The 15102-nt window shown below is 47.2% G+C and overlaps 1 long non-coding RNA gene across 1 annotated transcript in view; it reads right to left on the bottom strand.

The window, feature by feature from the left end:
- Positions 1-13677, bottom strand: part of LOC139264004 (uncharacterized) — a 185934-nt gene extending 172257 nt beyond the window's left edge. Inside the window, exon 1 of the long non-coding RNA XR_011593273.1 lies at positions 13228-13677. This is a non-coding gene — a long non-coding RNA (uncharacterized lncRNA). The remainder of the gene's footprint in view (positions 1-13227) is intronic.
- Between the last annotated feature and the right edge of the window lie 1425 nt (positions 13678-15102).

The raw sequence follows: 15102 nt of genomic DNA, 5'->3' as shown, positions 1-15102 counted from the left end.
AACTTGCTTAAATGGCCAAAACAGGCATAAGTGGGTGGTAACGCCCCCTTTTGAAAAAAAAACTAAACTTAAAAAAAATCCTAACTAACTCACTTACACTGGAGCAAATTAAATGGGCAGAATGGGGATTTTTAAGATACTCCAAAAAAATCTAGTTGCTCCAAAAAAAACGGAGCAACTCCTGGGGAAACTTGGGCCCGTTAACTCTGCTTTCTCAGCAGTTTCTGTTTTCATTCAACATCCGCAGTATTTTGCTTTTGAATGAATAGGAACAACCCTACTCTGATAGGTTGGGTCGGCCCATGTGAGCCTAGTGATGCGTACGAAGCACATACACTGCTGGAATACTTGGGCCTCTATGCAGGCCTTCGCGTAGAGACCCAGGACCAGAAATCTCTGAAACTCTGGGAAGAACTGGTACTTTCGTAGAAATCTTTGCGGTCGGAGGCAGCCGCAGATTCACCAGAATGTTCCCAGGGCTCCAAGGGTTAAATTATGAGGAGAGATTACATAAACTTGCATTCCCTGGAATGTAGAAGCTGAAGAGGTGATTTGATTGAAGATGTTTCGGATTTTGAAAATAATTCATAGGATAGATAGAGATAAACTTTCTTCGCTGGTGGGGGAGTCTAGATCGAGGGGATATAACCCTAAAATCAGAGCCAGGCCATTCAGGAGAGAATTTAGGAAACACTTTTTCACGGAAAGGGTGGTAGAAGTGTGGAACTCTCTCACACAAAAAGCAGAAGATGCCAGTTCAATTAATCATTTGAAATATGAGATCTATAGATTGCTGCTAGCCAAGGGTATTCAGGGGAATAGAGCCAAAGCAGGTGGATGGAATTAAGATACAGATCAGCCGTTATCGCATTATATGGCAGAACAGGCTCGAGGGGCTGAACAGCCTACTCAAGTTCCTATGGCCCCGAACTTGACGCGAGCATAGGCCCGCCTGTTTCTCGGCGGTCCCTGGGCGGAACTTGAGTTTTTGCCGCCTGCTGCCACTGCGGGCAGGAATTTAATCGTGCTTCTGTCGGCGGCAGCGGGAGTCGGCAAGCGGGAGCGAGCGTAAGTGGACGGCCGCAGTAGTGGGCAGGAGGTTCAGGCCTCTCGACTTGGCAAACATCGGAGGCCATGCACCGCGCATGCGCGAGATTTCGAAAAAAATAAATTGTCGTTTCTTGTGGCCGCTGACATCACTTTTACCGCGATCGGGGATGAGGACTCGGCTGCGCATGTGGAAATAACCTCGTTACTCACTTGCACCTACCAGTTGTAGAGTGCTCTAATTTACAGAGAGAGAAGCGACATTATCATCAGACATCCATCTTACAAAGCTCTCATGAGTGGAAGAAAAGCTGTCAAGAAGTCTAATGGAGGGAGGTTCAGAGCTCCCTGCTTTACTGAGGATGAGCTGGAGGCACTTATCTCAGAGGTCATGCACTTTGGCAGAAAAAAATCAAAGAGCAAATTATTATTTAAATGGAGAAAGATTGCAAAGTGCCATAGTACAGCTGGACCTGGAATGAAACACAAAAGGATAGTATGCAGGTACAGCAAGTGATCAGGAAGGCCAATGGAATCTTGGTCTTTATTGCAAAGGGGATGGAGTATAAAAGCAAGGAAGTCTTTCTACAGCTATACAAGGTATTGGTGAAGCCACATCTAGAATACTGAGTGTAGTTTTGGTTTCCATATTTAAGAAAGTATGTACTTTTTTTGGAGGCAGTTCAGAGAATGTTCACTAGGTTGATTCCGGAGATGAGGGGGTTGACTTATGAGGAAAGGTTGAGTAGGTTGGGCCTTTACGCTTTGGAATTCAGAAGAATGAGAGGTGATCTTATCGAAAGGTATAAGATTATGAGAGGGCTTGACAAGGTGGATGCAGAGAGGATGTTTCCACTGATAGGGGAGACTAGAACTAGGGGGCATGATCTTAGAATAAGGGGTCCCCCATTTAAAACAAAGATGAGGAGGAATTTCTTCTCTCAGAGGGTTGTAAATCTGTGGAATTCGCTGCCTCAGAGAGCTGTGGAAGCTGGGACATTGAATAAATTTAAGGCAGAGATAGACAGTTTCTTAAACAATAAAGGGTTATGGGGAGCAGGCAGGGAAGTGGAGCTTAGTCCATGATCAGATCAGCCATGATCTTATTGAATGGCGGAGCAGGCTCGAGGGACCGTATGACCTACTCCTGCTCCTATTTCTTATGTTCTTATGTAGGTGGAGCGCCGGTATAAAGGCCTCACCTGGGATGGTCATGGCAAACCTGCACCACCCAAATATAGACACATTTGGCGGGACACTGGTGAGGCCGTGTCCTCAGTGAGCAACACTGTGCAGGATGGAGACCAGTGCAGGAAACGATGGAACGATGTGGTTACGTCAGCAAGAGTAAGTAAACATCTTATTGATGCACTCCCATACTATTCAAAAAGGTTCTGTGTCCGTTGTGTGTGCGTGTGTGTGTGTGCTGCATGTGCAAAAGGGGTCAAGGCTGCAACTTTATTTCTGCAGAAGAAAAGAACAGCCAACGTATCAAAACAGAGTGGCAGGGGAGGGGGCCCACCAGATGTCATCGAGGTGACTAACATAGAGCAGCGTGCATTGGCGTTGGTGGGTGACCACCCGTGTGCCACCACACATGGTGGTGCCGATCCCGTGATAGAGGGTTGTAAGTTTAAATGACTCACCGGCTATGTGACGCTCATGTCATGGAAGGTCATGTAATGTGATGTCAAATGCTATTTTTTACACTGTCTGTCGACCATTCATGGTGCGGTGATGTATTGATGGTAGTCCTTGAAGTAAGAATGTGAAATGTGACGGTCTTCATGTCAGCATGACCGACCCCACCGCCCAGCTAAACACTTTAATGTTGTCCTGTACTTGCAGCTGATCAATCGGACACCACCGATCTATGCACCCCATCCACCTCTGCACACAAAGGCAGTGTCTCACACCTACACCTACACCTTCCACCTCGACGTCACCAGGAGCCCAAAACACCAGCTCTTTCTGCACCCCCCCCCCCCAGGTCCCCCATATCCACCACATCCACCTCCGCCACCCAGAGCCATGAAGACCAGGAGGGAGAAGGCTCAGTGTTTGTACCATTCGAGGTGGAAGAGGAGGACTGCAGCCTCCTGACATGTGCCTCCTGTGCGGCCAACATCGGTCTCTGGGTCTGACTTTTTGGGCTTCGAATCGGACAAGCTGCGATCAAGTGTTGGGAGCTGCAGAAGCAGTGCCGGTAAAGATACCAAGCCACCTCCACCCAGGATGATGCCACAAGCAAATGACAATGCAGGACGGCTGGCAGCAATGCAGGAAATGGTGCAGCTGTACAGGGCAAGCGTCGACCTAGCTCGCGATCTGCTGCAGGCCATGGCTGGGATAGCTGCCAGCATCGCCACCTTTGCTGAGCAGCATACTGCCAGTATGTCGCGGCTCATCAGTGCGGTGGAGCGAAACATCGACTCTGTAGAGCTCATGCGGCAATCAATGCTTTCGGGACATGTCATGCAAACCCCCGATGACACACCAGCGAGGCCGACGGATCCCCAGGAGCCGGAGATGCCGCCGGCTTCCATCTCCCCCCCCCACCTTCTCTCCACAACGAACACGGCAGCAGCACTCTGGCTGCCCTCCTGCACAACATCATGGAGCAGAGGCGGTGAGGGGCAGGGGTGCGGGTCGCCGTGGCGATGGCAGAACCATGAAGAGGACGATGGGCCTCACATCGGTGTGGGGAGGCGGGGGGCGGGGGGAGGTAGTGGGAGTGGGTAGAGGGTTGGGTGTTGGTGCTGGTGATGTTGTTAAATCTTGTTAATGTTGTTTGTCTTGTTTCCCATGGCTCCTTTTGATTGTCACTTTAATAGTTTTTGAAATAATGTAAAAGATTTGGCTTCACGTGTTTGCATGTTCTGTCACTTTGGAATGCTGTACAATTCAATACAGACACATTTTTGACCAACTCTTGTTCAGTGCTTGACTTTTAGATATTCTGGGGTACGTGCTGAGAAACAGAGAAATCTCCCTCAAGTGTACTCGTCTCTGAGCAATATCTGGCCGTGCACTTATGATGCGACTCTATAATGGGTCCTGACATCAAGCAATTTAGCAACGACAAGTAAGGGTCACCAATGCAGAAAGGCTGCCACTGAATCACAGATAGTTGCAGAACTTGGAGGCTGGCATTTGAGACATTAAGGCTGGCATTTGAGTCCTCATTCTCATAGGTGCAACATCGCGGAGCCCCACCCCTAACATGACATGTTGTTCAGTCACATCACAGTCCATTGTAGATAGATTGCTGTCTTCTGCACTTGAGCTCATGTTGTTCTCAGGATCACATCCTGCCACCTAAGAGAACCTCACAGAATTTAATTGGTGCATATTTTTTTTTTTTGCATTACCTCATACCATCTTGTACACTCACTTTGTCTCACTAACTCTGTTCTGTGTGCAATGGTTTCAAAACCCTTACAACACATCTCTCTGGTGCCTTTACTGTCTGTCGCACCTCATTTCCGCTTCCTATCCCACACCTGTCCTTCAATGGAGCACCTTTCATTTCCATGTGTAAAGTCTCTGAACAATGTCATTTCCATTTGTGAACTCATTCTGAGGGTGTTATATGGTCCAGCATATTCCCGGTATGTGCAGCACTGGACCACTCTGCACGATTGATGCTCCCGCCCGATTTACAGCCAGCTCAGACCACCTTTTTCCCAGCGGTCGTTCTGGCGGGTGGGAGCAGGATCTTAGAGGATCGCAGCCACCAAAATCGTGATTTTTCAGGCTCCGGCATGGGCGGGCAGTAGGAAGTTACGCCGGCGGTACTACCCCGATTAAGCTCCCGCCGGGCGGGACCTGGGCGGCACATTGGTGGTACCTGAGGATTTGCCTCAAAAAGTGTATTTTTGGGCGGAACTTCGGCGGATGTGGGTGGTAGTGGAGGGTACATTATCATCATCATTGGCAGTCCCTTGAAATCGAGGAAGACTTGCTTCCACTCCAACAGTGAGTTCTTAGGTGACTGAACAGTCCAATACGGGAATTATAGTCTCTGTCACAGGTGGGACAGACAGTCGTTGAAGGAAAGGTGGGTGGGGAGTCTGGTTTGCCGCACGCTCCTTCCGCTGTCTGTGTTTGGTTACTGCATGCTCTCGGCGACGAGACTTGAGGTGCTCAGCGCCCTCCCGGGTGCTCTTCCTCCAATGAGGGTGATCCTGGGCCAGGGATTCCCAGGTGTCGGTGGGGATGTTGCACTTTATCAAGGAGGCTTTGAGGATGTCCTTGAAATGTTTCCTCTGCCCACCTGGGGATCGCTTGCCGTGTAGGAGTTCCGAGTAGAGCGCTTGCTTTGGGAGTCTTGTGTCGGGCACGCGAACAATGTGGCCCGCCCAGCGGAGCTGGTCGAGTGTGGTGAGTGCTTCGATGCTGGGGATGTTGGCCTGATCGAGAACTCCGACGTTGGTGCATCTATCCTCCCAGGGGATTTGCAGGATCTTGCGGATCTTTCCCCAGCGATTTGAGGTGTCTACTGTATATGGTCCACGTCTTTGAGCCATACAGGAGGGCAGTTTCACTACAGCCCTGTAGACCATAAGCTTAGTGTCAGATTTGAGGTCCTGGTCTTCGAACACTGTCTTCCTCAGGCGGCCGAAGGCTGCACTGGTGCACTGGAGGCGGTATTGAACCAGGGTCGATGCCTATGTTCCAACCCTATCAATTATTTTAAACACCACAATTAGATCACCCCTTAATCCTCTATACTCAAGGTAATATAAGCCCTATGCAACCTGTCCTCAGAATTTAATCCTGTTAGCCCCTTTATGAGGCATAAAGGAAGGTCACCAGAATTTCTTTCTTAAGTGTACAGTAGATATATTTGGTCTATAAAGTGGAGAAGCAAATTATAACAAGAAAATCATGTTATGAGGGAGTAATGACAGCTGTAATACAGGTAATGTAAATGATTAATATCTTGTTTGCACAAGCCTACTAGGTTACCAGAAAAATCAGATATTGAATCACATCAAAGAGATTTTGATGCCTTGTTAGACGGCTTATTACCTGGGAGCTGTTCGCTTACTCTCGTGCTAAGAACTGGTTGTAAAGGAATCCAAACACTACGCGCTACAATAGTATAATCTGATCCAGTCTATCACATACAAAAAAAGGCAGATCTCGGTCTCTGTAGATAATCGAAATATAAGCCTCAACACTTCAGTCTGAAACATTTAGAATACTGCTATATAAGCAAAAAAAAACTCCGGAGGAATTTAATCACTCTGTTCGGTCAGAGTAAAATTATCTTTGAAAATGTAAAAGAAAATCGGTTTCGCCCTTTGTGATGACAAAATATTACAGGACTGTGTCCGCGTTCTACAAGCGCACCACTGAAATCGAGCAGAAATAGTCAAAACAGAGTAATGGATGAATGAAGAACAAAAAGATCAGTGGCTGCTGCTTCTGAACTTCCAAAAAGAAGTCTTTGTGGTATGTGACAGAAAAGGAAGTCTTACTTCTACATTTGTAGAAAGAACGTTCACTAGCTCCTAACAGATCATAATAATGTTCACAGCACGAGAAATTGAAGAGGTTTCGCTAAAGAAAGGCAGATGCCCGCAGGTGTCATTTCCAAATTGCTTCATTCGATGCAAGTCTGTGCATGATAAACTTTAATCATTACAAATCTGATCTGGGAGATGATATTTTGATCAGATTTGACTTGATTTGGGAGAGTCACCCACATCGTCCGCATACCCGACAGGAGACTCCCAAAAAAAGCGCTCTACTCGGAGCTCCGACACGGCAAGCGAGCCCCAGGTGGGCAGAGGAAACGCTTCAAGGACACCCTCAAAGCCTCCTTGCAAAAGTGCAACATCTCCACCGACACCTGGGAATCCCTGGCCCGAGACTGCTCAAAGTGGAGGAGGAGCATCTGGGAAGGCGCCGAACACCTCGAGTCTCATCGCCGGGAGCAAGCGGAGGCCAAGCACAAACAGCGGAAGGAGCACACAACAACCCAAGCACCCACCCGTCCCCTCATCCAACGTCCCTTCAACCACCGTCTGCCCCACCTGTGACAGAGATTGTAGGTCCCGCATCAGAGTCATCAGTCACCTAACAGTTCATTTTTAGTGTGGAAGCAAGTCATCCTCGACTCTTGAGGGACTGCCTAAGAAGAAGAGAAATGGGTAACACTCTTGCCTTTGAGTCAGAAGGTTGTGGGTTCAAGTCCCACTCCAGGGGACTTGAGGACTGAGGGAGTGCTGCACTGTCGGAGGTACCGTCTATTGGATGAGACATTAACCCGAGGCTCCATCGGCCCTCTCAGGTGGATGTAAAAGATGCCATGGCACTCTTTTGAAGAAGAGCAGCGGAGTTATCCCCGGTGTCCTGGCCAACATTTATGCCTCAATCAACATAACAAAAACAGATTATCTGGTCATTATCACATTGTTGTTTGTGGGAGCTTGCTGTGCGCAAATTTGCTGCCGCGTTAATTTATTCGTTAACGGGATCTGGACGTCACTGGCAAGGCCAACATTTATTGCCCATCCCTAATTGCCCTCGATCAGCCACCTATTTGATCCACTGCAGTCCTTGTGAAGTTACCCCCACTGTGCTGACTTTGTCGCAGCTGTTTGTTACAACTGAGTGATTTGCGAGGCCATTTCAGAGAGCAGTTAAGAGACAACCACATCGCTGAAGTTCTTTGCCTGTTCTTGCAACACCAGTGTGTGACCCACTTACCGTGATTTCTGCACTGAATTATTTAAAGGAGGGGAAAAGAAAATAAACTCAAGAAAATTGGTGAAGCAGTGGTTATGTGTGTACTTTTTGTGGTTATTTTCTTAAAAACTGTATGAGCTATAAACTTGTCCACGGTTCGAACTCCTCTTCGTTTCCCATGGTAGACCACAGTTAATAGTCAAATAATCATGGGTCACAAACTAGTATGGCACAAACTAGCAAGGACTTCACTGTAGCTGCTTTTCCCACTGTCTAGGGACAGACTAGCCTGGATTTTTCCTGTCGGGCATGACCCCAACAAAAAGGGTGGAGAGCCATTCTGCACCCGCTTGTCATTATGGCCCTGATGTTAAGCTAACCTGCCCGGTGGGAACGGGGGACGGCTGAACGGTTAAAATCCCCCAAAATGATTTACTGCCCCGCTCCCGCCAGGTACCATTTTAACGCTGGAGCTGACTCGAATCAGAAACGCACCCTCCGGAAACAAGCAGGTACCTCGTGAATAAATACTTATTTTACTGTGAAGTGCTTTGAGATGTCCGGTATGAATGCCAGTCTTTCTTAAACTCAAATAGGCATCCTGTGGCATCAAAGACATAGACAGGCTAAGTGAGTGGGCAAAAATTTGGCAGATGGAGTATAATGTTGGAAAGTGTGAGGTCATGCACTTTGGCAGAAAAAAATCAAAGAGCAAGTTATTATTTAAATGGAGAAAGATTACAAAGTGCTGCAGTACAGCGGGACCCTGGGGGTACTTGTGCATGAAAGACAAAAGGATGCAGGTACAGCAAGTGACCAGGAAGGCCAATGGTATCTTGGCCTTTATTGCAAAGGGGATGGAGTATAAAAGCAGGGAAGTCTTGCTCAGAGTATTGATGAGGCCACACCTGGAATATTGCATTCAGTTTTGGTTTCCATATTTATGAAAGGATATACTTGCTTTGGAGGCAGTTCAGAGAAGGTTCACTAGGTTGATCCTGGGGATGAGGGGGTTGACTTCGGAAGAAAGGTTGAGTAGGTTGGGCCTCTACTTATTGGAATTCAGAAGAATGAGAGGTGATCTTATCGAAACGTATAAGATTATGAGGAGGCTTGACAAGGTGGATGCAGAGAGGATGTTTCCACTGATAGGGGAGACTAGAACTAGGGGGCATAATCTTAGAATAAGGGGCCCCCCATTTAAAATTGAGATGAGGAGAAATTTCTTCTCTGAGGGTTGTGGATCTGTGGAATTCGCTGCCTCAGAGAGCTGTGTAAGCTGGGAGATTGAATAAATTTAAGACAGAAATAGAAAGTTTCTTAAACGATAAGGGAATAAGGGTTTATGGAGGGCGGGCGGGGAAGTAGACTTGAGTCCATGATCGGATCAGCCATGATCATATTAAATGGTGGAGTAGGCTCGAGGGGTAGTATGGCCTACTCCTGCTCCTATTTCTTATGTTCTTATGTTCTTATTTGGACCCCAATACAAGAACTCCCACACAGCGACCAACCCGCTGAGTAAAACCTAGCGGCATTGGCTTCAAATCTCACTGACATGACTGGAGGTTGAACGTACTCGCAGGCACTCAAGTCAATAGCATCTGTGCACCATTATGAATGGTGTCTTTCCAGGGCAGTTCTCCGCTTCAGTTTGTTTCTTTGATTTTTCTCCCCCCCGCAAGTGCTCAATAAGCACTCACTGCTTGTCGTGGGTGCTGGATTTGCTTCACTCCATTGGGTGAGAAAACAGCTGGTGGAAGAGGAGCTATCTGCAGAACCAGGGCAAGAAGCAGACAGGAAGACTGCAGGCAAAGGGGCAACTCGTAGGAGGCCTCACCCCAGCCCACAAGGCCTTTAGGCCAAGTGTTACTTTCTTGGATATTTCTGAGGAGCAGCGCAGGACGCGGCTGGGCTTCTCTGGGCGGGCTGTTGTTGACAGATGTAGCCTGTTACAGCGTGTCCTGCTGCCTGTTGGCCCGGGTGGCCACGCTTTGCCGCTGGCTGTCAAAGTCACCCCTGGCCTCAACTCTTTCACCACAGTCTCATTCCTGACTGCTACAGGAGACATGGCCCACATCTCCCAGTCTGCAGTGCGGAGCGCCAATGGCCTCCTGGTCAGAGCAACCCAGTACATTACCTTCACAGCCAGAACGAGAGAGCTCTGGGATTTGCAGCAGTTTCTGGCTTCCCTCATGTCCAGGGCATAATAGACTGCACCCTGTGCGGCTATCAGGGCACCAGAAGATGAGCCAGCAGCTTATGTCAACAGGAGCGGCTTCCATTCCGTCAATGTTCAAGTGCTGCATGATCACCATAGAAGGATAATGCACGTCGGTGCCGGTTTCTCTGGCAGCTTCCAATACACCTTCATTCTGCAACACTCATCCACTCCCCCACTCCTACCCCCATCCTACTCTTCCACCCGTCCAGGAACATCAGAGGGTGGGTGCTGGGAGACAACCAATGCACCTGGCTGATTACGCCCTTCAGCAAGCCAACCACGCCTGAGCAACACAGATACAACGAGAGCCATGGGACCACCAGGAACATCTAGGAGCTTGCATTTACCATTTTGAAGTAAAGATTCAGATGTCTTCATCGCTCTAGGGCATCATACAATATGGCCGAGACAAAGTGGGTTGCATCTTTCTGCACAACCTGGAACCTCAAAGAGGACTGGAGTAGGAGGAAACTCAGCAACAGGAATAGCCACCATCAGGCGAGAACACATTGGATGAAGGCGTGGGGGAACCGCAAAAAGGAAAGTCAGCAGAACGACTAGACAGGCCCGGAAGCAATTGATAGAACGGCGATTTCAGTGACCTCCTCAATCCCCTTCAGTAATAGTCCCTCCTACATTACAACAGTGACTGCACTCCAAAAGTACTAATTGGCTGTAAAGCACTTTGAGACATCCGGTGGTCATGAAAGGCGCTATATAAATCCAAGTTGTTCTTTTTTTCTTTCTCAGCATTAACAGACCTTGTTACACCTTCGACACTCCCTTGTCTGCATTGAAGAACATTAAAAACATACAGCCAACCTCGAAGAAAATGGAGACTAAGGTGTCAGCCATGGCTTAACGGTAGCTCTCCCTGAGTCAGAAGGTTGTGGGTTCAAGTCCCACAATACAGACACACTATTCTAAAGAGTGAGAACCATCCTGAACACGTTCATATCACAGCTGTTGCAACTGTTAATGAAGCGGGTTCAGGAGTTGACAGTTAATACTAAGGAAGTAGCTGTTACAGGTCTTCAGAAGACATTAGATGTTCCATCTATTTCCCTATGTAATGAACCAGCAAACCTGATGACGTTGTTGGTGTTCCTGACTCCGGTGTGACGTCTCAAGGATGGTGTCTGAAGAAGATTGTGAAATCTGGCAGTATTGAGATGCTGTTATTAGTCCAACTTACCCATCATCAATCCGACTTGAAGATAATCTAAAAGGACAAGGAAATCTCCAAATCATGTGTACTTGGAGATAGTTATGAGTGTTCTGGTTTTCATTTTGGTTCCAGTGTTGGCATAATCCACCTGGCTAACGAACAGAAAACAGAGAGTCGGGATAAATGGTTCATTCTCTGGTTGGCAATCAGTAACTAGTGGGGTGCCGCAGGGATCAGTGCTGGGACCCCAACTATTTACAATCTATATTAACGACTTGGAAGAAGGGACTGAGTGTAACGTAGCCAAATTTGCTGATGATACAAAGATGGGAGGAAAAGCAATGTGTGAGGAGGACACAAAAAATTTGTAAAAGGACAGAGACAGGCTAAGTGAGGGCAGCCAAAAATTTGGCAGATGCAGTATAATGTTGGAAAGTGTGTACTTTGGCAGAAAAAAATCAAAGAGCAAGTTATTATTTAAATGTAGAAAGATTGCAAAGTGCTGCAGTATAACGGGACCTGGGGGCACTTGTGCATGAAACACAAAAGGTTAGTATGCAGGTACAGCAAGTGATCAGGAAGGCCAATGGAATCTTGACCTTTATTGCAAAAGGGATGGAGTATAAAAGCAGGGAAGTCTTGCTACAGTTATATAGGGTATTGGTGAGGTCACACCTGGAATACTGCGTGCAGTTTTGGTTTCCATATTTACGAAAGGATATACTTGCTTTGGAGGCAGTTCAGAGAAGGTTCACTAGGTTGATTCCAGAGATGAGGGGGTTGATTTATGAGGAAAGGTTGAGTAGTTTAGGCCTCTACTTATTGGAATTCAGAAGAATGAGAGATGATCTTATCGAAACATAAAAGATTATGAGGGGGCTTAACAAGGTGGAAGCAGAGAGGATGTTTCCACTGATAGGGGAGACTAGAACCAGGGGGCATAATCTTAGAATAAGAGGTTGACCATTTAAAACAAAGATGAGGAGGAATTTCTCTCTCAGAAGGTTGTAAATCTGTGGAATTCGCTGCCTCAGAGAGCTGTGGAAGCTGGGACATTGAATAAATTTAAGACAGAGATAGACAATTTCTTAACCGATAAGGGAATAAGAGGTTATGGGGAGCAGGCAGGGAAGTAGACCCGAGTCCATGATCAGATCAGCCATGATCATATTAAATGGTGGAGCAGGCTCGAGGGGCCGTATGGCCTACTCCTGCTTCCATTTCTTATGTTTCTTATGTTTCTTATCATTCCTGGGCACTACCTGGAGACTGCTATGGTTATTTTTTTATCATATTGTAAGATATCACTGCTGAATGTCTTTACTGAATGTTTTTTCAGCTGTTAACCAGGCTTGTTCTTGGAGGTAATTATTTTCACCTTGTCGTGATGAGGGGGTAAAAGTATGGTGCCTGTCTATTTTTATCTGAACACTAGATGGAGCCCTGATGGGAGTAAGCAAATTATAACAATTAAACTTCTCTTGTATTACTTTGTGCTTCTTTGACTGGAAGATTTTGGAGGGTCTGGAAATAAGAAAAAAGTAGTTAGTTATTGCACACCAGTTGGAGTAGGGTTGCCAACCCTCCAGGGTTGGCCTGGAGTGTCCTGGAATTGAAGATTCATCGCCAGGACTCTGCAACAAGCAACCCAGGAGAAAAATCACAGGGGCATTAAAAAAAAAATCTTTTGTTTTCTTCGAACACCTTTGTTTGTCCCTCTTTTCCCTATCAGTAGGCACCGATTTTTTGGGCACCCAGCGATTTTTTTGCCGTAGATAAGTAGATTTAATTTTCCCCGAAGTTCTGGCACCGGCGCCGACTATCTGCGCCAGAGTTTTTGCCGCCAGATATTTTGGCGCTGGTGAATGTTAAAAAGCGATTCCACACCGTTTCCGGCCATTAAGGCCATTTTCCCCATCACCGATTCTTTTTTAAACAGCACACAGAGACATTAGAGACCGTTTGGAAAAAGCCTACCTTCACTTTATGAAATCGGCGCTGGCCCATTTCTATCCCTGGCCTAAGATCCTCCACGTTTATCTAAGTAAATAACTGCAGGTAAAGATAAACTAGTAGAAATAAAACTTACAGAGGAGCCCTTTCCATGGATGTAGACAACTTTTAAAAAGATCTTCCAGAACAGCCTTCTCCCTCGAATTCTCAACTCCAGGCAAATTTCAAAAAAATCCTTCCAGGCACATCAAAACATTCAGAGGATCGTCTTCCCCCAAAGACCAAGCTGCAGGCACATCACGGCATCAAGAAGAGCTTTTCTCTTCATTGAGAAAGCTCCAGGCACACTGCGACATTCAGAAGATCCTTTTCCTCGCACCCCACCTTACCCGCTGCTATCCCTGGTGGATGGTCCTCCACGCACACGGCCCGCTGCTATCCCTGGTGGATGGTCCTCCACGCACACGGCCCGCTGCTATCCCTGGTCGATGGTCCTCCACGCACACGGCCCGCTGCTATCCCTGGCCAAAGCAGTGTTTTTTGGGGGGATTTGTTTTTTTTTACATCACATGCACCAGCGAGTGCTTTGTTTTTAAAGCGCGTGCGCAGTGAATTTTCGGCGCACATTATAAGCTCCGCCCCCCGAAATGGACTCGGGTAACGCAGCGCTAAAGATAGCTTTAAGTTCGGGGAAACTGCCAGGTTATTTTATGGCGCTGATGGTGGCAAAAAAAAACATAGGTTAAGATAAGTGGGCACCAGAAATTTTTATTGGGGAAAATAGGGGCCATAATCTGGTACTTTCTGAACTTCAAGCCTGGCCAGATGAGCTGCAATGGTCTTTGCAAGTCCTGTACATTCCTATGTTCTCTGAACCTCATGGCTTCATTACTATTATTTACACAAGTATTTGAAGAGTATAATTCACAGAAAACGAATAAAATGGCAAATCCTTTTCGCATCCATCAATGGAATAAAATTTGACATTGCATAACATTACAGTAACCACATTAAAATAATAACACTGTTATTTTAACGCTACAATATTGTAATATCAAATGTCAGCTGTGGCTCAGTGGGTAGCACACTCGCATCTGAATCGAGAAGGTTGTGGGTTCAAGTCCTACTCCAAGGACTCTGAGCACATAAATCTAGGCTGACACTTCAGTGCAGTGCTGAGGGAGTGCTGCAGTGTTGGAGGTGCCGTCTTTCAGATGAGACGTTAAACCGAGGCCCCGCCTGCTCTCTCTCTCAGGTGGACATAAAAGATCCCATGGAAGTTTTTCGAGGAAGAGCAGGGGAGTTATTCCCGGTGTCCTGGCCAATATTTAGCCCTCAATCAACATAACGATTGTGTTCCTAACACAGATGAGACTGCACACAGGGAGGTTAAAGTAACAGTGACCTCAGTCTTTAAAAAGACACTTCAGAGTGAGGAACAGGCCTTAGGGGCCGGCTTATATACAGTGCTCCCAAGAGATGCTGGGATCCCTTGGGACTTCAGGGGATGGTGAAACATGGGAGTGCATGCTTTACAGATACACAACATCACTCCCCACCACCCAAAGTCAAAGTGAAAACTATTTACAAGGTGAGGTGGTCAGGAGCCTTTCTTTCCCTGGTGGACCGCCTCGGTACAAATGTCTGTTCTGGTGTGTTGGCTGTGCTCTCGCTGGGCTGGTGTGTTGTTGGCCCTGCAGGGCTGCTGGGGGAGCCTTGCCTTGCTGGGCTGTTGGGCGTGATGGGTTCAATTTCCTGGTCCGGGGTGGTGTTGTTGATCCTTTGGGTGTGTGTTGTGGGCTCGAAAAAGGTGGTGTCTGCTGTGGGTTGTTCAGGGTAGTCTGTGAACCGCAGCCTCGTTTGGTCCAGGTGCTTTCTGCAAATTTGTCCATTGTCTAGTTTGACGACAAACACCCTACTCCCTTCTTTAGCTATCACCGTGCCAGCGATCCACTTGGGACCATGTCCATAGTTTAGCACATACACAGGGTCATTCAGATCAATTTCCCGT

This window comes from Pristiophorus japonicus, chromosome 5, assembly GCF_044704955.1.
Source record: "Pristiophorus japonicus isolate sPriJap1 chromosome 5, sPriJap1.hap1, whole genome shotgun sequence".
In the NCBI taxonomy this organism is placed as follows: Eukaryota; Metazoa; Chordata; class Chondrichthyes; family Pristiophoridae; genus Pristiophorus; species Pristiophorus japonicus.
Note: the sequence above shows the minus strand (reverse complement) of the source record. Positions and strands in the feature narration are given on the sequence as shown.